The sequence below is a fragment of the Eurosta solidaginis genome, chromosome 4 (assembly GCF_040869045.1).
Source record: "Eurosta solidaginis isolate ZX-2024a chromosome 4, ASM4086904v1, whole genome shotgun sequence".
Lineage (NCBI taxonomy): Eukaryota > Metazoa > Arthropoda > Insecta > Diptera > Tephritidae > Eurosta > Eurosta solidaginis.
In genome coordinates, this window is record NC_090322.1 from 265,825,435 (window position 1) to 265,838,450 (window position 13,016).

Consider the following 13,016-nt stretch of genomic DNA (forward strand, 5'->3'; position numbering starts at 1 on the left):
ATAAACTTTATAGAAATTGAATATAAAGAAAAACAAAAACACATACATAATTTGTTTGTTTATAAGTGGGTAAATTTAAAAATATTTTGGTTTGCTGAATTGAGCATTTATGACAGTCTTAATAATCCTTTAGGTCCACTTATAGAAGGGCAGTTTATCTTTTTAACTCAGAGGGATTAAAAATTGAAATTGCCCTGCACAATGACGAGTTGGCAATTTACCCAGGGTTATAAAATCAAATATTTAACGCTGCATTTTTGGGGGTTTAAGCTGCTAACTTTGTGTCAGTTTGACGATGTCAATGAGAAATTATTAAAAATAATTTAATTTAATTTTTAAATATTGAACATAATTTTTTTTTGATAGAGCCTATATTGCATGCTGTCTTGGGCGGTGCATATGAAAGCCCAGTCTCCGGACTAGCTGATAATCTTGGAAAACTTGCTTGAAAACAGCCGACCAGCTGATATTCCAGAAATATCGTCGCCCGCTTGCCAGAAGCATGAATGTGCCAAAATGAAAATGTTGGGAAATCGAGTTTCAAAGTTTATTGCTCTCTCAAAATTAGAGGAATTAGTTTCTAGTGTAAAAATGTACTTATATATTATACTCACACTATGCTCTTTTAACTGAGATATGTAATTGTTTTGCTCGCATCCCTTCTATTCTCCGAGATTTAGCATATTTATTTTTCTGGCACAACAAAAATTTAAAAAGCTGAATATTTTTTGTTAACACATCTATACAAAAAAATTAAAAGTAATGGGATTAGGTTAATCTGCTCATGCTTTCTATGCATTTTGATGCGCTGAATCCGAATAAGCTATAAGAATTGGCCCAACTGGTAATGGTATGGCCTTAACCTCAAAAGACGTAAAAAAATCACTGCAGATTGATTTTTAAATAACGTTAGGGCCAAGCCAAGACCTGCTGGGCCATTTCCGTTGGCGGATTGGGATTCGGAGCATCACAGTACTTGGGAAAACATCCGCGGCTTTGACTTATCGAAAGTACATATGTATGTAAATGAAAAAAGTTACACATTCAATTCAATTTCATATACATAATTGCAAACTTAGAACTAGTTCTTATTTTCATCAGAATCAGAATCTTCTGAAATATTGGGTTCGGCAAAAGCGTTGCCCTCAAGATTTTTATAAAAAGAATCACACAATTTTACCAAGTATTCTAGTTTTGCTTCGGGAAGAGGTAACGGCTTCGAATAAACCGGTTGCCTTCAATTAAACAACTATTTTTTTTCGGATATTAAGCAATTAAAAATTCTTCATCGGTATAATTTTTTTTTGAAGAATACCAGGCACGTATACCCGAACATTCGAACATACGAATATGTGCTGTTCTTATTTTTTTTTCAAAAATTGAAAAAATTGTTTAGCCATATCAACGAATGTGTCATACAATATGCCACATTCATTTTTCTGGCTCAACTTTGTGTGATTGAATCGTACATTCGTGAAAATGGCATTGCAAATTATTTGGGTTTCCATGTACGTAGGAAGCTCTAGATTTAAGTAGAACCTAGAGAATCTAAAGGGTAATCCAAAGAGCCCTCTAACACATAATCGGAAAAATTGCACATTCATGCTTCTAGCTAGCGGACGACGATATGTCAAATAAATTTCGAATTGGTCCTGCCTCTAACATGTGCCTGCATATATATATGAAATTGTGGTGCATTTATCATGGTTTTTCAGTGCAATAAGCACCACAATCGCTAACAGCTAAACCGGCAACTTCCTCGAATTGAACTTCATCGACCCGGGTTTCTTTCAAAAATACTCCCCCAGATGACCTCACGATCTAGGATTCACATCTGAAAAATAAACAGAGTGGGGCTGTAGAGTTATCTACTTATAACAAATATACTTGTTATATTTTAAATTTATTCTTATTATATTAGTTATTTTTTTATTATCAAAAAAATGAAAATATTTTAGTCATCAAAAATATCTTTTAAAGTAAATAAAGTTTAAATAAATTATTAAAAGTTATATAAAAAATTATTATTTTCTATATTATACTCCCCCTCCAGTGAAACGAAATTTTTTAAATGTTAATAATTTTGTGTTGATTGCGTAAAAAGTTTATGTTGGTATTGATGTAAGTACTCAATCTTTTGATGATTCGATGTACTTGATAGCTTATTTTATTTGTTATGTTTAGTTATTGTATTAATATTTTATGTATATTAATATTTGGTTGTGTTATTGTTATGTTGTTGAGGTTAAAAATAACTTAATAGCTGTTTGTTAAATATTGTCAATTATAATTATGTTTTTCATGAACCTAGCATGAAGTTGAATTATAGTAGATGGTTACTTTGTTTGCACAATTACTCAAAAATTAAAAACTTGTATTATGCAGAATGTATGTTCAATATATAATTGTATTCTGCATAATGTATGTCCAAGTTGTTGGTAAGGAATGAAAAGTTGATTCCTTAATTCGTTTGAGGGTGATATGAAATTGTCATATGATTTTAATTTCAATATGAAAGAAATGATATATGTCAATAAAAATTATTTTAAGAAATCTTTTGTGATTTTTTAAAATAGATTATAGTAATTAGTTTGAGTTTAAAAATTTAAATTTATTTCTTTGCTCTTTTTTTTTTTTTGAATTGAAAATGAGGTTTGTTAAATATGAATTTACTTTTATTGTGAAGTTTGTATGTCTGTTGCAAAATTTCTTAAATGTGTTAATGATATATATTTTTGATTATAAACTGGAGAAAGAGTGTACATAATTAATATAAATAATAAATTGACTATTGTTTTAAACTAATTAAAATACATTTTTAAGTAATGTAACATTAGTATTATAAATGGAATTATTTTGTTTAGATAAAATTTTTGTTTCATAATATAACAAAAGATTGAAGAAACAAACTTTTTAAAATAAAATATAAATATTAGTTGTCGAAAAATATAAAACTTTGAACAATATAGTTCATCAAATAGTCAGGTCATTCATTACACTGATACTATTAATTTTATGTGTTACATTTATTTTGATATTTTTTAAATTTTAATAAAGTTGAATTTTCAAAAAAAAAATTGTTGTATGTTATATGACTAGTTTAGTAGAATATTAGTGACAATTAAAAAATAAATGTGGTCGTAGACTAAAAGAAATGGTAAATTCGTAATGCCAAACATATATATATATATTTAATTTTTGATTTAAGTATCTATATGATTGATATGATTATCACTGGCTAATAGGATTTCAAGATTTTTTGTTTCATCAAGGCAGCTTTGTATGTGATCAAAAAGATTATTGCATATGTTCAACTCCCGTAACGTACTCAGTATATCAATTTTATTATAGCTTTTGAAAAATTGAAGCGATTCAGGCAATGTTTCGAGAAGATTTTTAGATAAATTAACGTATGAAGCTAATATGCTCCTCTGATGCCGTTTGAAAAACTTCATAAAGCATTGGTGAAAGATATTGCATTGTCACATTAAGTGTTTGTGTATTTCCAATTTTGTATTTATCGTGACATATTGCATTCTCATTACAGTCGTCAGTTGGACGACGTGGGTTATTCAAACTATCTGCCATCATGTTATATGAACTATTTGGTATAAATGAAATTTCCGATGATGTCGATTAAAGAGAATTAATATCACTTTGTTAAAGATGTTGTTGTTTTTCGATTGAGGCACACACACGTTCACGTAATGTTCATTGAATATGTGTAGTATGGATTTAATCGGATTTCCGTCGATTTGTAAGTTAAATTATTTAACAGCGAAATTTCATCCGGGATTTTCGTAATTTTGTTATCGCGTGAATCAAAAATAGGTCAGAAGATCAGAAGGATCGTTGGTAGGATCGCCAGATATAGAAAATAATAATATTTTAGAACAATGCGTTAAAAATTTAACTGAATTAACCACGGCTATTTTTCAAAATTTAAATAAAATTTCTAATGATATTAATCAATTACAAATCCGTTCAAGATCTAAAGATAGAAATAGATCTAAATCTCGAAATTTTTCAGGATCTAGAAATTTTTCAAACAATCGTAATTTTAATTCACAAACAACTATTTGTTGGTATCACAAAAAATTTAAGAATAACGCTCTCAAATGTATACCCCCATGCAATTTTAATCAAAATCATAATTCAAATTACGAACAAAATTTAAACTGAAACGATCCATTATGACGGTGACGGATAATGGAACTATTATTAAACCTACTCGTCGCCTCTTCATATTTGATAAATTCAATAAACTTAATTTTCTTATCGATACCGGTGCAGTTGTATCAGTTATTCCTTTTTCTAAATTTAAAATTTATAAAAGAAATTCTGATCTTACTTTAACTGCAGCAAACGGTTCTTCAATTGAAACTTTCGGTACAAAACTACTTAAAATTGATTTAGGTTTAAGAAGAGATTTTGAATTTCCATTCATTATTGCGAATATTGATACACCAATTTTAGGAGCAAACTTTTTAGAAAAATTCGGAATTATTGTCAATATTAAAAATAAAGAAATAATGGATTCTACTACAAAAATTAAAGTTACTGGATCTTCTGGATTTTCTGATATTTTCTCACTCAAAATTCCTATTGTCGAAAATAAGTTTTCAAAATTACTTAATGAATTTCCGTCTATTACCTGTGAACCAGATTATACTAAAAAAGTTAAACACCATACGGTTCACAGGATAGAAACAAAAGGTATTTTACCATTTTCGAAACCCAGACGTCTTGATCCAATCAAACTTAAAATTGCTAAAGCTGAATTTGAATTTTTAGTTAAAACGGGTATATGCAGACCCTCAAATTCTCCTATTGCATCTCCACTTCATCTCGTTCCTAAAAAAGAACCAAATGATTGGAGACCTTGCGGAGACTATCGAAGACTTAATTTTATTACTACACCAGATCGGTATCCTTTACCACATATTCACGATTTAACAATTGATTTAAAAAACAAACAATTTTTTTCCAAAATTGATCTTGTGCGTGCTTACCACCAAATTCCAATGGCAGAAGAAGACATTCATAAAACTGCAATAACTACCCCTTTTGGAATGTTTGAATTCGTAAGAATGCCTTTCGGTTTACGAAACAGTGCTCAAACTTTCCAACACTTTATTAATGAAGTATTTTCTGATTTCGATTTTGTATTTACATACATTGATGACATTCTTATTGCCAGTGATAATGAAGATCAACATATAAATCATTTAAAATCAGTTTTCAAAAGACTTGAAGAATATAATTTAAATATCAAACCTTCAAAATGTACTCTCGGTGTAAATAAATTAAATTTTTTAAGTTACGAAATTTCAGGCGAAGGTATTAAACCATCTTTAGATAGAATTGAAATCATAACAAATTTTGAAAAACCAATTTCTATAAATAAATTACAAAAATTTTTAGGTATGATAAATTACTATCACAGATATATTAAAATGTTAGCAACAGAACTTAGTCCTCTGCATGAAATGTTAACACATGCAATTAAAAACAAACTCAAACAATTAAATTGGACAAATGAAACCACAACAACTTTCGAAAATGTTAAAAAACTTTTTGCTAAAAATACTTTACTTACACATTTCGACAAAAATGGTACTTTATCATTAGCAGTAGATGCATCAAATGTTGCTATTGGAGCAGTTCTTCAACAAACTAGCAATAATATACTAGAACCCTTAGCTTATTTTTCAAGAAAACTAACTACAACAGAAACTAAATATTCAACATTTGATCGTGAACTTTTGGCAATTTATAATTCAATTAAACATTTTAAACATTTTCTTGAAGGTAGAACTTTTACAATTTATACTGATCATAAACCTTTAATTCATGTTCTAAATTCTAAAGTAGATAGATCTCCTCGTCAACTACGTCATCTTGAATATATTGCTCAATTTACAAATGATATTCAATATATACGTGGAAAAGACAACATAGTTGCCGACACACTTTCCCGTATTCCAGAAATAAATGCAATTTCAACTCAAGATATAAATTTAGAAACTTTATATAAAGAACAGCAAACTGATACATTTTTACAAAAAACCATTTCTGATCCAAATTCTAAAAATAATTTAAAAGAAATTCATATTCCAATTATTAATTTAAACATATGGTGTGATGTTTCTCTACAACCTTTTCGACCTTATGTTCCACATTCTATGAGAAGAATTATATTTGACAAAATTCACTCATTATCTCATCCAAGTATAAGAACAACTAGAAAATTAATTCAAAATAAATATTATTGGCCTAACATGTGTAAAGAGATTAACGATTGGACTTCATCTTGCATCAATTGTCAAAAATCCAAAATTTCAAGACATACTAAATCTCCTATCCAAAAAATTCAAATACCATCAGGCCGTTTTGAACATATTCATATGGATATTGTTGGACCTCTTCCAGTTTCAAATGGAAATTGTTATATTTTAACAATTATTGACAGATTTTCACGTTGGCCTGAAGCTTATCCGCTTAAAGATATTTCAACAAATACTATAGTAAAAACTTTTATTCAAAATTATATACCACGATTTGGTATACCATTAAATATTACAGTAGATCAAGGTTCACAATTCACCTCAAAATTTTTTACGGAATTAACTAAACTTTTAGGTTCTCATAAAATTCATACATCTCCTTACCATCCCCAAGCAAATGGCATGATAGAGAGATTTCATCGAACTTTAAAAGCAGCAATTATAGCATCAAACGACTCGGTTCATTGGTCTGACATTTTACCATTCATTCTACTTGGTTTACGAACTTCTATTAAAGAAGATTTAAAATGTTCTAGTTAGATATTTTTAAAAAATTTGTAAAAAGTGAAAATAATAAATAATACATAGAATAAATTTATTTAAATATATAGTTTAATAAATATATAGTGTTTAAAATTCCGAAAGAGGCTTTGCTTCTGTTACGGAGTCATATATGTATGTAATACACATGATGTACTAATAAAGGTGATGTCAACAACATAACCTCACTTTTTCGGCAGCTCTAAATGCCAGTATTTACGTGTATTTCAAAAGTAATAAATTTGGATTGCTTAATTTTTCGTACAAATTCTTCAAATAAATTAGTTTTCTGCAAAATTTTGTCTATATTCTGTTAGGGAATACAAAGTTACGTTAATCTTTTTGGCTAAACAATTCTAGTAACGGCTTATATATTAATAATATTTCTAAACGTATAGTAAAATCTACTACGATTGTAGTAGAAACTTTGGTTCCTGTTTTAATTTCCATGTGTGGTTATAAATTTGGGCATATCTCAATAACTATCCAATATATATCAATAACAATTCAATTTATTGCAATATTTGCTTCAATAGCTCCGAATTGGTTTCTTGTTCGCTGATTTCTTTTTGACATTTCTTATTTTGGCGCGCCGCACAAATTCACCAATTTCAAGGTGGTGGATACGAAGGCAGATAGCAAAACAAACTGCTAAAAACTAATCGAGATCTTGCAGAACCGCGATGGGTTTCATAAACTGTTCCCAACTCTACAGTACGCCCTCTTGTATATCTATCCTCTTTGGTAGAACTCAAAGGCAGTTCTGTGTGATAGACAACCCTCTAAATTATGCATGCCGAACTTGTCAGAATAAGGGAAAACGTCAACGGGATGAGAACACCTGAATATTAATTTCATCATGTGTAATACATATATGTACGGAGTGACACCATCGAATAGTGTAAAGAATACCCATGAAATTGTAATCTAAGAAGAAAAATGTAGTGCAAAATTTTCCTTACAGAGGTATTCATACATATGTAAAAAAGTATTTATTTGATTTCATTTCGAAAACTCAAAATTTTTGTTTTGTTAGCTCATTTTTTGTAAAAGAACCCCACGAAGGGGGAGAAATCCCACGTTTTGGCAACACTGCTGTAACGTCTTCAAGAATTCAAAAGCAAAGCTTTTTCTTCTTAGGACGGCAATAAATGCTTAATCCAACAACACACCGGAAACCGGTTGCAACCAGTTACATTTTTGGAACCCCCTTTACTTTCTTGGAATCGGTTACTTTCTTGGAATCAGTAACTTTCTTGGAACCGATTTTTGCCCGACTTAATTTTTTGAACCAATTTTGGAACCGGTTGTTCTTCGAACCGGTTACTTTTTTTGAACACAAAATACTAGAGGAGCGTCTATCAATACAACATGCTAATGCCTAGCACAGCAAAAGCTACTAGCGTGGACCTCGATGGCTGATCTTTCCAGAAAACCGGTACATCTGGCAATCCTATCTATATGTGAATGCGAAAGCGTAAAGGTGCTGATAGAGCGCCGAAAGCAGTTCGTATTACAATTAACTCAAAGTAAGTCACTACCGCCGCACAGTAGGTGATCGTCATAAAAAGAAAAGTCAAAAGTTAGTCAAACTTTGCAACTAGGTTAGGTTAGGTTAGGTTAAGTTGAACTGAACTCATGGACCGGCATGAGGACCTCACATAGACTGAATAAGTCCGCAGTGTTACCAGAAGTTTGTTTTAACGACCAAACTGAAAAATCCTATCAAAAACCAGGACCTATGTTATAAAATAACTCCGCCCTCTTGGCAAATACTAGAAGCTTCCTAGGACTTAAGCCACTTGCTAGATCTAGATCTGACAGATGTATCACTCCTAATAGCTGGAGCCTTAGCCTGCAAGCGAAGGGCACGAGGACAGAACGTGCTCGATCGTTTCCTCCTCCAGCCCGCACTTCCTACATCTGCTATGACTGCCCAAGCCTAATTTAAAGGCATGTGACGCCAGAAGGCAGTGTCCAGTCAGAATACCCGTCATGAGTCTACAGTCCTCTCTTTTTAATGATAGAAGCAACTTTGTTAGTCTAAGGTAGTAAGACCTACACATAATCTTCGACACTTTAAAGCCCCGCGCTTGAACCCACGCCTTTCCTCCTTGGTCGATCATGTGCACCTCTCGCCATCGCTTGATTTCGCCTAGTCTAATTGGGACGTCTACGGAGCAAGCTTCAAGGGATGAGCCCTTTTTAGCTAGTTCATCCGCTTCTTCATTTCCATCTATTCCCATATGCCCTGGATCCCAATATAGATGTATGCTTCTCCCTGTCCCGATTCCCTCCAGGGACTGTTTACACTCTAACACGCATTTAGATGCTGTGCTTTGCAGCTAATATCAGTATCACTCGATATTCGATATTCGTATCATTAATAACACATCGTTCGTCCAAGCACCATGCAACAACTTGAAAGACTAGTCCTATAGGCTTTCCTCCTCATCTGATAAGGCGGCGTTCTATAATCCCATCATAGTCCTGAACAGAAGCGTGCTTTTATAAATAGTTCAATCACCCTTCATACAATGAGAGGTATCATACCTAATTAATATCGTTCGATCAGCCCTTTCGGGCTCAATCGAAGTTCCAACTTGTCTCTTAATAAAAGCCTAGTAAACGATTTAGGGAGTCTTTATCGATGTTGATTGTCATTTGCCGGGTATAGATCCGGGACTAACACCTTAAAGTACTAGCCCGACCATCTAGGGAACGATTTGATAAGACCACGTTGAATCTTCTAGAACATCGCCCTGTTTCCTTCCGTGAACAGCTTGGAGTTGATAGAGCCTCGCCTGCTAAATATGTGTATGATACATTAAAATTTTATGCAGTTGCAGGGAGATAGGGGGGATAACGGTAGGACAGAAATAAACTAAAATACATAAATACTTAAAATCAAATTTCTACAAATGAACGGGACGAGATCTACCGACTCCCAACGGCATCTGAAAGGCAGACGAATTTTCACTGAAAAGCTTTTCATGGCAGAAATACTCTCAGAGTGTTTGCCAAGGGGCGACCCCGCTTAGAAAAACTTTCATCTAGTTGAAAAAACTGGTTTCTAATTGTTGATGTTGCTTTGTCCGCTCTACGTTTTCTATGTTTTTAAAGTCAGCCTTAATATTTTTGAATGTTTTTTCCTCAAAAAAAAAGTCAATCAACTTTTCCTTTCCGTTTTGCGGAAACGTCCACTTGTAGCGGTTCAAAATCGAGTTTGGCACCGTTCTCACAGGCTGTTCAATATGGCGGCGTGCCGACCGGTTATCATAAGCGAGTGATAGAAAAAGACCCATATTAAGAACAAGATAACAACTTTAAAATACTGATTCTATTGGTATCACCCTTGTTATTATACACTAGCCGTGTTTTTTTTATATGTATATACATCTACATTTGCGGGTAAAAACACGCTTATCATCACTTAGATAATGCTTAGGAGACCCATCTAGCGGCAGTGGTTAAATAACTACAGAACGGGTTGTACCGAATAGCGGAGACACGCACCTCTGTTGGCCATAGTGTGTAACCTATAGCTGAATCGGTTGCGGGTGAATAGTGGACACACACCATTTGTAAAGGTAAAACATAGAGTCAGTGTAGAGGTAAAACATAGAGTCAGTGTAGAGGTAAAACATAGAGTCACATATCAGTTGCATCTCAATATAATGCTAATTTTGAATTTAGGAGTACTCATTTTCTGCGAAGGACCTCTCCGATCCGTTCGAAACTAAACGAGGTTTCAGACAGGGTGACCCCCATCGTGCGATTTCTTTAATCAGTCCAATCACAATCCATCGTAGACTGCTTTTTCGGGAAAGTTACGAAATTGCTATCATGCTATTCGACCGTGTTTCCGAACATCTCCGAAAGGAAATAAGTAAATTCGAAATTCGGACAGTGGCATCACTGAATTCACTCGGAACGTAAACTTTTGACGTTTATTTGACAAGTTCTTGCCAACGGAGAAAATTTACGAAACGCGAAAAATATTTAAAACAAACAGCCCAATCACGCAATCCATCGTAGCAATGTTACGAACCCCGGAAAAACAGTACGATGAATTGCGTGATTGGGCTGAATTTGATGCTGGAGAAAATTATAATAGTTGCAGAACTTAACCGCTCTGGAACAATATTCTATAAAAGCGTGCAATTACTGGCATATGCTGATGACATTAGCCGTGTTTTTGTTTACACGCGTATACGTTTACGTTTGCACGTAAACAAAAATGCTTATCCTCGCTTAGATAATGCTTAGGAGACCCATCTAGCGGTAGTGGTTAAATAACTAGCTACAGAACAGGGTGTACCTAAAATCGAAAACACAAACCACTAGTGGCCATAATGTATCACATATAGCTGAATCAGTTGCGATGAATAGTGGACACGCATAGAATACATAGAATTAGTGTAGAGGGTGAAAGACACACATATTTGAGTTACATCTGTTCATTGTGGACAGAACTCTTTGGGAAACAGGGAATCCCTATACTGTCCCTGACTCAGCGGTCTGGTTCACGGATAGATACAAATTTGATGACGGAAAAACGGGAGCTGGCATCCATGGGCGGAACCCCAAGAAATCGCTAGCAATGGATTATTTGTCAGGCAGAAACCCATGCAATAGAATAGGTCCGACACATAAGCAGTTTTTCATATAGATGAGTTTAACACAAGCTTATGCATTATGAGTAGATTGCACGCATTTTTATGGAGAACGGTAGAATGAGCGACACTGGCGCCATCTGATATTGAAAAGTAGCCATCTCCCAAATTTTGTTACAAGCAAAGCATAAGAAGAAGAATGTGACATTTGTTTTGGTTAAGGGTGTTGACACACTTTGCAAGTGAAATTATTTTTCCCACTGGTTGGTAAATTTTCTAACATTTTTCGCAGGTAAAAACTGTAATATAACAAAAGAATACGACACAAAATATGTTAGCAAGTATCTTTGTTGTAAGGGGATAATGTTTATTCCAGTGCTTCGCGAAATTTTGTATGTGAATGGGCAAGGCGTAATAAACTTCAATTGCCACGTCTGAAGTTCCTTCATATTTACAAACGCAACATCTTGTTTGATTGTGGCGATGTTATTGGAATGCATAAGCTTGTGTTAAACGCATCTATATGAAAAATGTCATTGTGGCACCGCCTGAAGTTTGCATGCTACAACAAAACCAACAACACAGACGTTTAGACGTTAGAGAATGTTTACGCAAAGTCTTATCCTGGATGAGTATCCTTAGTATGTCAGACCGGAGGGCAACCTTACGTGCCTGGCAGTCCAACACAATTACTTCTAAGCTAGTGCATGCATGCATTGGCGTCCTAAATGATCTGGGAACCAGCCCTGTCTAAATACCGGTCCCAGAACTACAGTTTCTGCTGAATACCCAGAAACCTGGACAACCCAAACATCTGGTTGAAGAGACCAGGGACTTAAGAAGTCATCTCCGCAAGCATCAGCCGCCGTAGAAGAAAATCACCAAGAGGTCCTCAGAGATATCCTCAAAAAGGCGTCGACCTTTACGCCAGGAATTGCCCGGCGAGCTCCCTTTTTAAAGTCAAATGCACTAAGCTCGTACTAAAGGAAAGCAACCTCCCCAGGGAAACGCGCGTCACTTCAGCTCAACTTCGGTCTGGATACTGTAGTAGGATAACCTCTTACCTATACAGAATCAGTCCTCAAATACCTATTGTATGCCCTGCTTGTAACGTATCCCCACATCACACCAACCATCTTTTCAATTGCAATGTGGAACCAACGGCTCTAGCACCCCTTTCTCTCTGGTCCAGCCCAGTTGAAACTGCAAGTTTCATCGGAATCCCGTTAGAGGAGTAGTAGTCGCACCCATTGGGTTGAGCGAAGCACTGCTACAACAACATCTAGGAGCCAAAAACATGGTTTTGTTTCCGAGCATCAGGGACATAAAGGTGTTGAACAGCCAAGTAGGATGCTTTAGCAGCATTTTATGGTCCAGACGCACAAAGGAACACAATAGGGAAACCATAAATAACTGCGAACCCAGGAGTATAGACGACACCGGATTGAATGCCCAGGGTAAATTTTTTATACTCACAGTAATGAGAGTATCAGCCAAACCCATTTATCTAAGCAGAGAGGAGCTGCACTGGGTACTATAGGGGACACTGTAGTCCAGGGGCTGAAACTGTTAC